The sequence below is a fragment of the Haemaphysalis longicornis genome, unplaced genomic scaffold, assembly GCF_048455015.1.
Source record: "Haemaphysalis longicornis isolate Haplotype H1 unplaced genomic scaffold, Haemaphysalis longicornis Haplotype H1 scaffold_12, whole genome shotgun sequence".
NCBI classification, from domain to species: domain Eukaryota; kingdom Metazoa; phylum Arthropoda; class Arachnida; order Ixodida; family Ixodidae; genus Haemaphysalis; species Haemaphysalis longicornis.
In genome coordinates, this window is record NW_027526225.1 from 94,654,168 (window position 1) to 94,667,763 (window position 13,596).

General features: G+C 46.1%; 1 protein-coding gene across 1 annotated transcript in view; it reads right to left on the bottom strand.

Moving 5' to 3' along the window:
• LOC144162080 (uncharacterized) overlaps window positions 1-13,596 on the bottom strand; it is a 171,167-nt gene that overhangs the window by 79,471 nt on the left and 78,100 nt on the right. The window lies entirely within an intron of this gene.

Below are 13,596 nucleotides of genomic sequence, written 5' to 3' on the forward strand. Positions count from 1 at the left end.
ACGCCGATTTCTCCCGCACAGTATGTATTATTCAACCGTGTCAATATGCGTCCACCAGGCACCCGTTCGGCCGACACTGACCCCAGTTTACGTGCCAAATAGCTCAACTTCATTATACTCAGCAAGTTCGACTACAACGAGCGAGTCACAAAAAAAGAAATATCTTAAGACTCTGGTCTATCGGATCGTTGTAAAGCGTTTGTACATTTCCACGGCTCCTCCATATAAGCGAACTGACGTTTTTTGCCTTAGACACACTTTTGTGCCGCAGTGTTTCGTGACGAGTTAGACGATATCGCAACAAAATGGATAGTTGGGCGAGTGGGTGGGTAGTAATGTTGAAGTGTAACAACGCAAAAAGGATGACAGACGCTAAGAATGTACAAGACGGGCGCTAACACTCCCTACTACGATTTTATTGAAAAGGAGCGCAAATATACAAGCTACACATCCAATCTGGTGTGGCGAAAACACAAACAAAATTCTAAACGTCAGATAAAACCAGAACAAAGCTACGAGGAGGAAAAGGAGTTTTTGAACTGGGCCTAGACGTGTGAGTGGCTCTGACGCCTTTGTACGCGTTTTATCTGATGCTTCAAAATTTTTTTTGCTGTTTCTTCGTCTACAGATTTGACGTGTAGCTTATACATTTGGGCTATGTTTCAACAAAATCGTGTTTGCGAGTGTTAGCACCCGTCTTGTGCATTCTTGTGGGTCCCTCATCCTTTTTGAGCTGTTTCACTTCAACATGTAGACGGGACGGTTTCGTAGAAGCCTATTTCCCATCGTGCACTCCACGGCGGCACATCCCGCAAAGGATGATTGATTATTACGCAGACAGGCAACTGTACGCAATTAAAAGACCACCTGGAGTGATGACAAACTGTTGTCTTTATTTTTGCCAGGCTAGTCTATTTTTGCTAGGCTAGTTACTAGTCTTACTTCCATGTTGTACTCCAATAAGTGGTTGGTCGCTAAAACCTGGTGCATGTCAATTCGATCGCGTTGCCCTATCCTTGCAACGTCGACCATGTTCATGCCATTTACGAATGTTTAAACAGGCAGGCGCGAAAAGGCAGGAAACAGCGCACTGTCATGCAATGGATGTCACACTCTCGTATTCCGCCACATCAGTGTGATGTTAGGCTACTTGTGCTTTGTGCACAATGCACGCGGATGTCACCGCAAAGGCTACCTCCTGTTCAGACAACGGTGCAGTTACTGACTTTCAATTCCCCAATTCTAAGCATTTCGGAGGAATTCCAGAGTACTCTTTTTGTTTCCGCCTTCGTTTAGGCTTCTCTTAGTTACTCTCGAATGAGTTCGCCATTCTTCTCGTATTCTTCTTTTACGGCTTCTCTCTGAACCCTCACCACCAACTAGTTTCGTTTCCTGCGACTGTATTACCTGAATTCGTGTGCGACACAATCAGTAGAACGCCCCTCGACCGTTTCTAGGACGCAAATACAATTTCAAATTGTATTGACCATTTCTTTCTATGTATATAATTCAAATACTCCAATTACCAAAACCACTATTCTAGAAGTCTTTTTTATTAATATTTTATTTATGTATGTTATATTATATGGTGCTTCCAAGATAGGACCGTACTAGGGTTGTGTCTCTTTTTATAAAAAATCTTTTTGCAATTAGTTTTGCAGACATCTTACAATGTGATTTCCGAATTCTCATTTCCCGCACAATTCCTTCGAGGTGCTATAATACAATTTCGAGTAGAGATTGGATGCTCCTGTCGGAATTATCAACCCTAAAGTTTGAAGTTCACATTCCGCAAAAATTACCAGATATGGAAGAAAATTTCCGGCCCCATTGTGAGAATTGGAATTTATGGTTAGTACATGCCTACATTTCATGGATAAACTGATCTCGGAAAATTCCTTGTGCAGCGGCGCCAATAGCTCGCCCCACCATACCGTTTAAAAGCCAAGGTCATTTTTCTTCTTCATCTCGACAATTTTTTATCGTAATCAACTTCAACTCACTTATCCCTTTAACGACAGTACCGTGAATTGCCGTCGTAAACTTCCTCAAGCCACAGTAACTTTCCAAGGGTGAATTTGAATTTTTTTGCCGCCATCTCTCAATTTATTTTTTGAAAATTTTCCCCATTTTAAATGATTCCAAAAAATGTCAAATTTACAGGTTTTTACCCGTCGTAGCTACACCTGGCCTATGAGATGACTGGTAGTGTGGAGCTTAGGCATAATTTTGGGCTCCTAGGGATATTAAACGTGTGCAAATGTCTGAATATATGGGCGTTTTGTTTTTAACCTGTATACGCACAACAGCCGCCACGCCTTATTTAATAATTCAGAAGTTCTTTATACCATATAATTTTATGGCCACGGCTTCGTGTGGCATGTTTATAAATTGAGTAGGGAGCATTCATCTGTGATTTGAATCTCCCGCCAAACATTTGGAGTACCTAACCAGAGCATGCCCCTCCTCTTCACTGCCGTATATGTTTGTTTTAATGCATAGCTTTCTTTGCCGGGTACCCCCACAGCCTGGACCGTGTAACGACCTGCATTTCCACAAAAACGCAGATTTCGCAGAAGTTCCACCTGTAATCTCTATAATAAAGTAAACAGAGATAACCGGTCGCACGAAATCTTGAAAAACTAAAAAATGAAAAAGTTAAAAAGTACAAAAAATTACGGAAAATGGCGAAGCGTGTAACGCCCTGCATTTCCCCAATATTGTAGATTTCGCGAAAGTTCCACTTTTGATCGGTATAATAGCCTAAATTGAGATACTTTCTTGAACATAATTTTGAGAAACTAAAAAATTAAGAAACATATAATGTAATTACGAAAAGTGGCGAACCGTGTAACGCCCTGCATTTCCACAATAAGGCAGATTTCGGAAAAGTGCCAAATGTGACCGTCATAATGACGTAAATGGAGATAATTGGTCGAAAGAAATCTGGAAAAGCTAAAAAATAAGAAAAATATTAAGCAACTACGGAAAATGGCATTACGCATAACGCCTGCATTTCCACAATAATGCGGATATCGCGAATGTACAGCTTCGAATCGTTATAATAGCGTAAAAAGAGATAATTAGTCGGACAGAACTTAGAAAAACCAAGAACTTTGACTGTAAAAACTCACGCTCAAGACGATCGGCATAAGAATGCGACGCATTAGTAGACAACTCCCTGAATTTCTGCAGAATTTTTCGCCTTGGCTATAAGCATGTCTGTACGTTGCTACTTCTCTGTCACAGCATTCGTGAGCACTTTAATACACGCGTAACTAATAGCGCACTTAGAAGTACTCTGTGATTCTAATGAATGCACGCAGTGTTTTCTCAGTAAGTCAAAATATCGTTCAAACTCTCTCTCTTTATCTCTCTCTCTCCCTATCTCTCGCTCTGCGTTCCAGTTTCAGCATTGCGCCAGCACCCGTAACTAATTAACGTCTTACATGAGTGGCTGAATCACCACGGAAGTCTCTTGTTTGACTTCTCCCACTGACTCTTCCAGAATTGCCTTTAGTGATTTAGGTAAATGGCGGGTGGGGAGATAAACGGACATTCAGCGTTCATTTCTCTGGAGAAAACGGTTGTCTTTAACAGGATAAGCCTAGTGCTATAGAACGGTCCAGGGTTATATGCTCGAACGAAAAACTTTCTTCCCTGCCTTCGCAAACGCTGCAATAATTATCCGCTAATCCTGTTGCACTTCCGGGTTTCCGATCCCGTGGTCAGCACTCGTTTAAAGCTAAGAGTCTGCCGATGCACGCGCGATCGACTGAGCTGTTACACACTTCAGGAGCACCTGGCGACGCAGGAATGATCGGGCCCTCGATCTGCTGGCCGCGGACCCACTTGCATATGCAAATGACTTCTGTTTTGATTGCCTGTCAGCCCCAGGGGTAGGCTAGAAACCATAAAGAAAAATTGTGATTAGTGCGCTTGCGTTAAGAATGGGGAGCGAGGGCTGCCCAGACCTTTACGGGACTAGAGTCAGCCAACGCGCTAGCGTTTTGAAACAATATTCGGGGCAAAAACCATAGTTGAAGTTCGCTAAGTGCTGCCTCTTTATGAATTGGTCGTAAGAACGAGAGAGAAAGCGCTGGAATTAAGGGGAAGGGGGGGGGGAAGGGTTGTAGGAAGACAGTTTCTGTCTAAAAATGTGTGTGCAGAATTACAGCGACCTGCGGCGGTAGTTAATTGTTTTGGAGACTATCCAATCGCACTGCTCGGCATCGTCGAAACTTTTCTAGCAGCTGCTGCTAATGACGAGGTCATGGGTTCGATTCCCGGCCGCGGCGGCCGCTTTTCTGATGGAGGCGAAAAGCAAAAACGCCCGTGTGTACGAGATTTCGGCGCACGTTAAAGATCCCCAGGTGGTCAAAATTAATCCGGAGCCCTCCACTACGGCACGCCTCATCGCCTGCGTTGCGTCGGCGCATTAAACCCTACAATCAATCAATAATCAGCTGCTGCTAATGGATATTCCTGCCTGAGCTTGGAACGAAGCAGCCTACCCGCCGCGGTGGCTTAATGGCTAAGGCGTTGCGCTGCTGAGCACAAGGACGTGGGTTCGATTCCCGGCCGTGGCGACCGCTTTTCTGATGGAGGCGAAAAGCGAACACGCCCGTGTGTTTGAGATTTCGGCGCACGTTAAGACCCCCAGGTGATCAAAATTAATACGGAGCACTCCACTACGGCGCGCCTCATAGCCTGTGAAGTGTCGGTGTGTTAAACCCCACAATCAATCAAGGAACGAAGCAACAAATATTCGAACGCTTGTAGTTACCGCGTCAAGAAGAGTAAAAATATTGCTATGCCTCCGGTCGAACCAAGAGCGCTATTGGCTTGTTACATCTGCAGTCATATTCTTTTAACTACACTGCCATGACAAGGTGGAGCAACCCCTTTTGCTGAAGCCACTGCTACCCGGTTAATCCTGCATGAGCATGATGAAGAAAGAAATAAAAAATGCAAGGGGAGAATGACAGATAAAATGATGGGTTCAAACTGGTGGAACATGCAAAGGGCCTGACCAGTTGCCCCTTTTGTCCAGATTACGGTACACGTTAAAGATCCTCAGATGATCAAAATAAATCCGGGGCCTTCCACTGCGACGCGCCTCATAATCCAGATGTAGCTTCGGCGCGTTAAACCCCAAAATTGACTACAATCAACTTTCAATCACTGATCCAGGCCCTGAGAGCCTTGGCAGGGAACCTTGCACGCTCTCTGTTTCGGTCCTACGTAAATGTAATTGTTAGAGATATCTCCATGAATTCAGTAGCAGCAGTTTGTCTCGCCGGTCCCGTTGCAAATGGTCACATTACACGCAATGATTCTAGTGACTGTCTTCGTAATGACGTTATTTCCGTACTCAACTTTCATACAATCAACATAAACTTCACCAAATTAAACTGAAACAAGAACAAATTCGGGGGCAAAGAATGTGCTCCTGCGGCGCTGACCAGGAGCTGTTGGACGTCAACGGGAAAGGCCCTCGTCCTCCAGTGGACCTAAATAGGCTCCCGTTGTTGATGATGATAATGATGGTGCACAAATGGACTAAGGGTGGTAGGTTAGACAAAGGGTGGTCGGTATAACTTGTATCGGTGGATAGAGTAGTTAGGGTATGTCGGCGAAAACTCGCTCAGCATTTTAAAAAGCAATGGTTTCAAATCAAATTTGCTTATCTTTCTCGAAAACTACGGCCCGTGTAGCGACCAAGGGCGCAACGACTCTCGAAAGTTACTCGAAAGTCGAAAAAAAAAAGATTACATGGCGAGAAAATTGTCTATGGCAGAGTAGGCGCTCTCACGATCGGTGGTGTGCCTGGGAATGCTAATTTTTTTACATAATCATCACGGTTATTAGGGGCAGCCTGGTTGCGAATTGGCGGGAGAGAATCACGCCCTCATTTTCATAACGCAGGTTTCTGTTAGAGAATATTTGTTGTGTTGTGTTACACTCTGGCCCGAGGCCTGTCTGCTTTCTTAACGATGTTCCAGGACATGTGGAGGATTAAAAAAAATAATAATAAAAAAAGGGTATGCAATATAGAGAAGATACGCACGATTCACGTGCCGTTAGGGCAGAAATGTGCGCACGGCCGATTAGCAAATTAAGTCCGCAGATTAGCGAGAAAAAAGGAACGCGCGATTTCGTAGAAATTTACAATGGCGCTTAATCTTGTAGCCGCACAGGGCAGTCGTGTTTCTTCGCTCTTTCGTGCCTTCTGTCTCCTTTTCTCTTTTTCTTGCTTCCTTCCCTTACATATTTATATATTTCTTTCTTTCTTTTTTCTCTACATTTCTTTCTTTCGCTCTTCCTTTCATTCTTTCTTTATTGCCCTCTCTCTTTATTCTGTTGTTCCCATCTGTCTTTTCCTGTCTTTCTTTTCTTCTTTTTTTCCATCTTGTCCGTCTGCAGCTCGTAAAAAACGATTAAAAAAGATTATTCTCAAAGCCAGGCCACCATTTTTACAACGATGCATTGAAGCATAAAAATGAATTCAACTCGACGGTTAGCCTTCAGACCTTAAATACAGTATATTTCATCAATGACCTATTAGTCTACGTTTCGTTTTGTTTCAAGTTTTCATTTATAGTAAGTGCGCAGCCCAGCAGCAATACTTTCCGTCTTGCTACTAATATTTAACTTTCTCTACGGCATTCAGGATTCCCACATCTTGATTTGGTTGTTTGTGTTTTTTTGCTTGCTTGTTTGTTTGTTTGCTTGTTTGCTTGCTTATTTGCTTGTTTGTTTGTTTGCTTATTTGCTGTCTTGCTTGCTTCTTCGGTTATTTGCTTACTTGTTTGCTTGTTTGTTTGTTTGTTTGTTTGTTTGCTTGCTTGCTTGCTTGTTTGTTTAAGTCTTTGTTTGTATGTTTGTTTGTTTGTTTGTTTGTTTGTTTTATGCACGCGGTGCTTTAAAACGCGTCACAGCCAACAGAAACTTAGCATGCACCGAGAGATAGCTCCTTTGTGAACGCTTTTTTGCGGACACTAACGGGGTGCTTGCTTTCGCCAACTTCGCTAACTAACGCTTTCCCGTTAAACGGAAGGTCATGCTGGGTATAGATGAGAAAGCGGCTCAAAGGCATACTTCCTTTCCGGAAGCCCTAGCACCACTCACGCAAATATGTACCGAGGGAGTGTTGCGAGCATTTCAAAGCAGCCTGAAGTCCTGTACCTATATTCACTTATTTTACTAATATCGGCGTCAGTAGAAAACTGGAGAAAAAAGACGTGCTCGCAAACCGGCTGTTTCCATTGTTCCTTTAATTAATACCCTTATTTGTTTCCTCTCCTCTCCTCCCTCCACGTTGCCCCAATTGTAATACCTGCACACCTGCCACGCTCCACCATCTTACCTGAAATTGCTCTCCTCTCGCCTCTCATCGAAAGTTTACTGCACCCTCTATCTGCGATGGCAGCCATTTCCACATAAACGCCTGCCAACGTGAATCCGGACATGCTTCATAAGACAGCCACTTATTCCATTGAGAACGGCCTGCCATGGGGGCTGGGAATACTGGGTCTGTATCGTTCGCTACGTCTTTACGACCGAACCATCAACAAGAGACAAATTCCCGGTTCGCATGGAGAGTTCCCATGGTAGCAGCATGTATTGTTTTGTCCTTATTAATCTCAACCACAGTTCCTAATCATTCATTCCTCCTCCTGTTCAATATTATGTTTTAAAACTGATGCGAGTCCTATCCTTTTCTCCCTGATTTTCCTCACTCGGCAAGGTCGTCTGTGGGCCTACGCCGACGAACCGCTCCCGCCCCCCGCTGCCACCCCGTCTATGTGTGTTTTATGTAAGTTCTTCAATCTCCCGTGAACTCGACGCCAGGACCCACCAGTTCTTTCTTGGGGAGACCTGCGGTCCCCGCCGAGAAACTCCCTTCCTCTTTCCGCCCTGGTATACTCTCTAGTTGTACCGACGGTCTGTTGGATAAGCGCCGATTCGGTAAAGAAGGGGAATCGGGATGCAAACGAAAAAATACAGCCCCCTCATATCATCCACTGCACCGATCCACACCGACGGCCGACAGTTGCAGTTAGACACCTCACGAAGAACGCCTGCCTTAAAAGCCCACGGCAACATGCCGAGATTTCCGCCCTCCTCTATTCCCTCGCTCCAAGGTCTCACCGCGGTTATCTTCCCCGCCCCGGGTGGCGGGGTGTCGCTAGCTTTCATGGCACCAATTATAAACGGTTCCGTAGCGGTCCGCTTGTTCAACCTGCAAGTTCGGAAACTTGATCGCCCCTCGCTGAGTAAACTGTCCACGCAAAGTGTGAAGCGCTACCGCACATGTAAAAAAGCGAACCGTAGGGCTAATGTTAAAGGGACACTGAAGTGATTTGTAAACAATGCGGGATTACGAGCGCAAACTGTAGTCCGGAATCCCTGGGCCCTGTTTCGTCCACTCTGTGCGCGTTTACGCGAATTTATTTAGTAGAAAAATCAATTCGAAAATGCTGTCCTCCTCTCTTTACGCTCGCCCATTTTCTGTGGCGTTTTCGTGTGACGTCAGCAGGAGAGGAGCTGACAATTGGCTGCCGAGTCAGTCAGCCCACCGTTTAGTCCGCCGGCCGCCGACGGGTCGTCGCAATTCGCTCGATCAGTTTAAACTAAGCCACAACACGTTTGGGAATGGAAGAATGCGCCTTTCTTTACTTCGTTAGTTTGCACACTGTATCTAGCTCCAAGTCAAGGTCGCTTCACACAAGCGCTACACAAGCGTACTTGCCACGCTTCGCTGACTGGTACGCCAGTAGGAAAATATAAGGCCTCTTGAAGGGGGAGAAGAGTGACCGAAGTCAATATAGGTACTAAGGAAATAAAATCAACTGATATTTTTACCGTACAGCGTAAAACTAGGTCATGGGAACAGGTTAAGCGCCAGGCACAACTGGAGGAAGTAAAACAGACAGGAAAGGGGCGCACTAACAACTAAGCTTTATTCGTTCCGAAAGCGATTATAAAGGCACGAAAAAACACCATGTGACACTAGTTGCACCACGTGTGGAAACGATTGCAGCTGCCGCACTCGCCTAATTAATCATCCAGATAATCCACCTCACTCGAAAGAAGGTCAACTGAAGGTTTGCTGACACATCGGTCCCCCATCTTTTTTATGACGTAGGCCTCGAACACGTCCCGTTCTTCTTTTTTGCGATACGAATGCAGCACTCGGGTCCTCTCAAACGCTGGTTCGCAGCCCTTTGGCTTGCAGTCAGTTTTACAGTGAAGAGCCAGATTGCTTCCTGTTCCCGTCTTCAGCGTCGCCGCATGTTCACGTAACCGGTCGTTGAGGCAGCACCCCGTCTGTCCTACGTATACACGGCCACACTTCAAGGGGATCTGATATACTACGTTTTTTGAACACTCCACAAACGCAGTGGCATGCTTCTTGCTGCAGACAGGAGGCCTGGGTCCGCATCGGTTAACTAAGCGGCACATACTTCCGAGTTTGTTGGGAGCGTTGAAGACCACGCGCACACCGGCCTTTATAATCGCTTTCGGAACGAATAAAGCTTAGTTGTTAGTGCGCCCCTTTCCTGTCTGTTTTACTTCCTCCAGTTGTGCCTGGCGCTTAACCTGTTCCCATGATGAAGTACCAACTAGCTCGCATCGACACATTAATTCAGTAAAACTAGGGTGCGGGAAGCACTTTTTTTTGCGCTGGGCGAACAAGCAGAGCGGTCAGGAGCACGACTACGCATCTGCGAACGCTTTCCAGTCTACGAAATGCAATTGCTAGACGTGAGCTATTGTGGAAACTCGGGGGACGCTTACTACACGAGCGCAATACAACAAATAGTCACCTAAGCTGCTTGAAATACTAAAACCAAATAAAAGTGTAAAATGGGTATACATTATATACCTTATATTTTCCGTCACCGCCAGCGGCCCCCTGTGGTCTAGTCGTCTGGGGCGCTAGGTATGTCATCGCAAGTCTTTTGCCAGTCACAAGTTCGAATCGCCATGGGTACATGCTTTTTTTTAGGGGCGAAGCTCCTTAAGGCGTGGGTCTGTCCACCCTCGACGTATGTATGTAGCCACATCTAGTTTAGTTCTTGGATTGTTTACTAGATGGCGTGGCTACCTCTAGTTTAGTTCTTGGATTGTTTACTAGATGGCGGTACTTGTATATGATGAAAAGATGCGCTTGGATTGTTTACTAGATGGCGTGGCTACCTCTAGTTTAGTTCTTGGATTGTTTACTAGATGGCGGGGAGCGTTGTAATAAAATCCGTTCGCTGTTGGCGCGCGCTCGGAGTCGCCCGATGGATAAGGCTGCAGATGTGCGAGCCCGCGAGGCACAAGCGCTCCGTGAAGCTGCGCGACGCCGCCGCCAAGATCCTGCCGTACGAGAGCGGGAGGCCGAAGCGTGTCGTCTGGCTGCGCGACGACGCCGCCAAGATCCCAGCGTTCGAGAACGAGAGGCCCAAGCGTCACGGCAACGGCGCGAGGACCCTGCCGTACGCGAAGCGGCACGGCTGCGGCGCGAAGAGGATCTCCAAAACGTCAGAGAACGGGAAGCGGCGAGAAAGCGCGCGTATCGGCAGGCAGACCCCGATGCAGTGAGAGCTCGTGAGGCGTCTGCAAAACGCATCAGGCGAGCTCAGCCCCAAGGTGCCGACGCGCGGTTTAAGCGAGACTTTCTAGACGTTACGTTCGGACACAGATGTAGTGGGCGAACTTTCACTGAAGAGTCACGGTTTTACCGATGATTTCCCCTCAGGAGCTTCGCCCACTCATCATCATTCACCCCGTGGACATGCTGTAAATTTTTATGAGTTAACTTTTTCGTTTTTCGCCGATGTTTTCTATACTGAGTTCACCTTTTTTTGGGCCGCAACGTTCATTGCTCCACGAACTAGTCCACAGAACTCGCGCAGGCTGGCACTGCCGCGCTAGCGAGTTCTCGTTGGCGTGCTGTTGCCATAAGCACCGACTGCTTGCGGGCAGTGGGCACAGGCCAGAATCAACAGACCCTTGGCCTGGTGCGAACACGCTTTTTACGATACAGGCATGAGCGAGGCAAGCTCCCAATATGGGGGAAAAGCGCATGCATTTGAGCGTCTGCGGGGACGCGGAGGGCGTTCATGCATTGCGTAGGCCTCAGATAGTGAATGCTACGATTCCAAGCCGTCCTGGGAGGTTTACCTTATGCATTTTACAGCCGACAACATGGCAGAAGCGCGGTACTACGATAACTGGGATATTGAGAATGCCCATCCAACGACGCCATCGAATGTCAAACATGTTGTTTTACAGAGCGAAACCGAAACCGAAACTTGTTTGATTGCTAACCTTGGGCATCGTCCAATCACGGCGCCCCCTCCTTCCAACGTCACAGCTTAGTTTGTGCAGCCGCCGCAAACCGCGCATGGTGGTTTTTCTTCTTTCGCGCTTTGTAAAATAATTACCGATTTGTCAACCGGATAAACGATGAAAAATGTGCTAATTTGAGCCAGTCTACACAGTGCAAGCAAAAACGGGAGCTTGACAAATTCACTTCAGTGTCCCTTTAAAGTTGAGAAGACACCATGCTCGGGAGAGGCCACCCCGGCCACCGCATTCTCTAGAAGTCACTATGGATAAATGGAGACATGGCTACGAATGTGTCAATCCTTCCCCAGACGACGTGCAGATCCCGCCACCACTTTCTTGAATTGGTGGAAGCCTACAATGCTGATGATGACTTTACATCCACCACTCTCCGCGAAGAAGACGACGATCTCTTCGATGCATCCCACGACGATTGCTACCACCGCCACTATGCAAATAAACAACGATACTGAAACTTAGCTATGCGTCCGGCAATGCTCCCCTACAACAGCTTCACCATTCGATCCTTGCGCATGAGTGCAAGCTTCCCTCAATTTTTTCAACGTGGGGCTTTTTACATACGGGCGTTTAAGTTTCTTTTCAAGCTGCCTCCGTGACCATGGTCAGATCTACGTACTTGCTCTCAGCACGTCTCTTCAGTTTTAATTTTTAATCAAGAATAAATACGTGTTAAATATCTGCTGATAGATGTCGTTTGATCATTCATCCCGAAATTCGGAAAATTAACGTAAATATATGAACTAACGCAGAAATTAGTAACCCCATGCTGTACTATTAGCCGTATACACTTAGCTGAGCTTTTGTGAACGCACAACCCCAAATTAAAGGGTGATAAGGAAAATAACTGATAAAGAAGTCTTTGAGCACAATAATTTACCCGCAAGTCCCACCAAGTCCCGGTGCCTTGCCTTATACATGTCTGGATGATCACCAAAAGGTGTCAAGATTACTTCCCGCGGCACCTTCAGTTGTCCTATGTTGGTTTTAAAGAATACAGCTAACTCTTACTTTGACGCATTTATTGTTAAAAGAATTTCTTCCTATTTATAGCTTCCTTTTTTGTGTTAATATGCATTCTGAACACGTGGGGACCGAATTGTCTTCACGCGTTCAAATGCATGGTAAAGTTATAACAGTGAACCCGGCCTCGGACGCAATCATTCTTGGAGGTCTATCTTATTTGAGGCTTCCTTCTTCGCGCTAACACGCATTCTGAGCACATGCACGCTGGCATGAAGTCTTCAGTCCGTCATCGGGCCGAGGAGCATGCAGCCTACACCCTGCGTCAATGACTACACCCTCTCAGGTAATATGCACTTGCAACACGCGATGTGAGCATATACATAGTTTCTAAATTGATGCATGCCTATAGTAAGTTGGGTTTACTTTGTTGTTTTCAGCAATGCTCTAGTTTCTCGAAACGTTGAAAACGATTGTGTAAGTGGTATATTATCGGCTTGGTGCCCGCTGTTCGATATGGAGCGAGGCAGGTGTAGGAGCTGTGGCGAAAGTGTCCAAAGCCCACTTGAAAACCGCTTTTTGTGGTCATACACGAGAGAGCAGAGCGCGTAAAAAAGTTCATTGATCGCCGAATGCTAACAATTTCCTTTCTTTTAAAAAAAAAACTTCTATGAACTTTTTTTTCCCAAAATGAGTGCCACGGGAAAGTTTCCTCAACTCCTTTCCCACCTCTCACCACGCAGAAGCAATTGAAGTCGAGAAACGCCGCTGGCGACGGGCAGTTTTGCAGCACGCAACATTCGCATCGAAGGAAGCGAATAGTATGTTGAAAGACTATTCGTCTTTCAACAAACTGCGGAGCTATTTACGCCATTCGCGTTTCTTCGATGTTTGCATGAGCAACCTTGAAGCGCTGGCGTGGCCTATCCGCCTCTTTCCGCATTCATTTTGCATTGAAAATATTGAATGTAGGTGCGCGGGGTGGGCATGCAACACAAGCACTAGCTATACGTAAAGAGGAGAACGCGAGGAAGCGTAATGGAATTACCGACCCGCCCATCGGTCGTTGCTAAGAGAACGAAATTGAAAAGCTGTGATCTAACAAATTTCTTTGCAAAAGTTCACGGTGCTGCGATACAGGGTAGTTTCTGAAATATTCTCCAACTTCTTTGTGGCTTCAGCAGTTCGTCCTTGAGGGCTAGAAGGCCTTGGTCCCCCTGTTTACCGGGGAGGTTTAAGAGCTGAGTGAGTCAACCATCATTGAAATTTTTC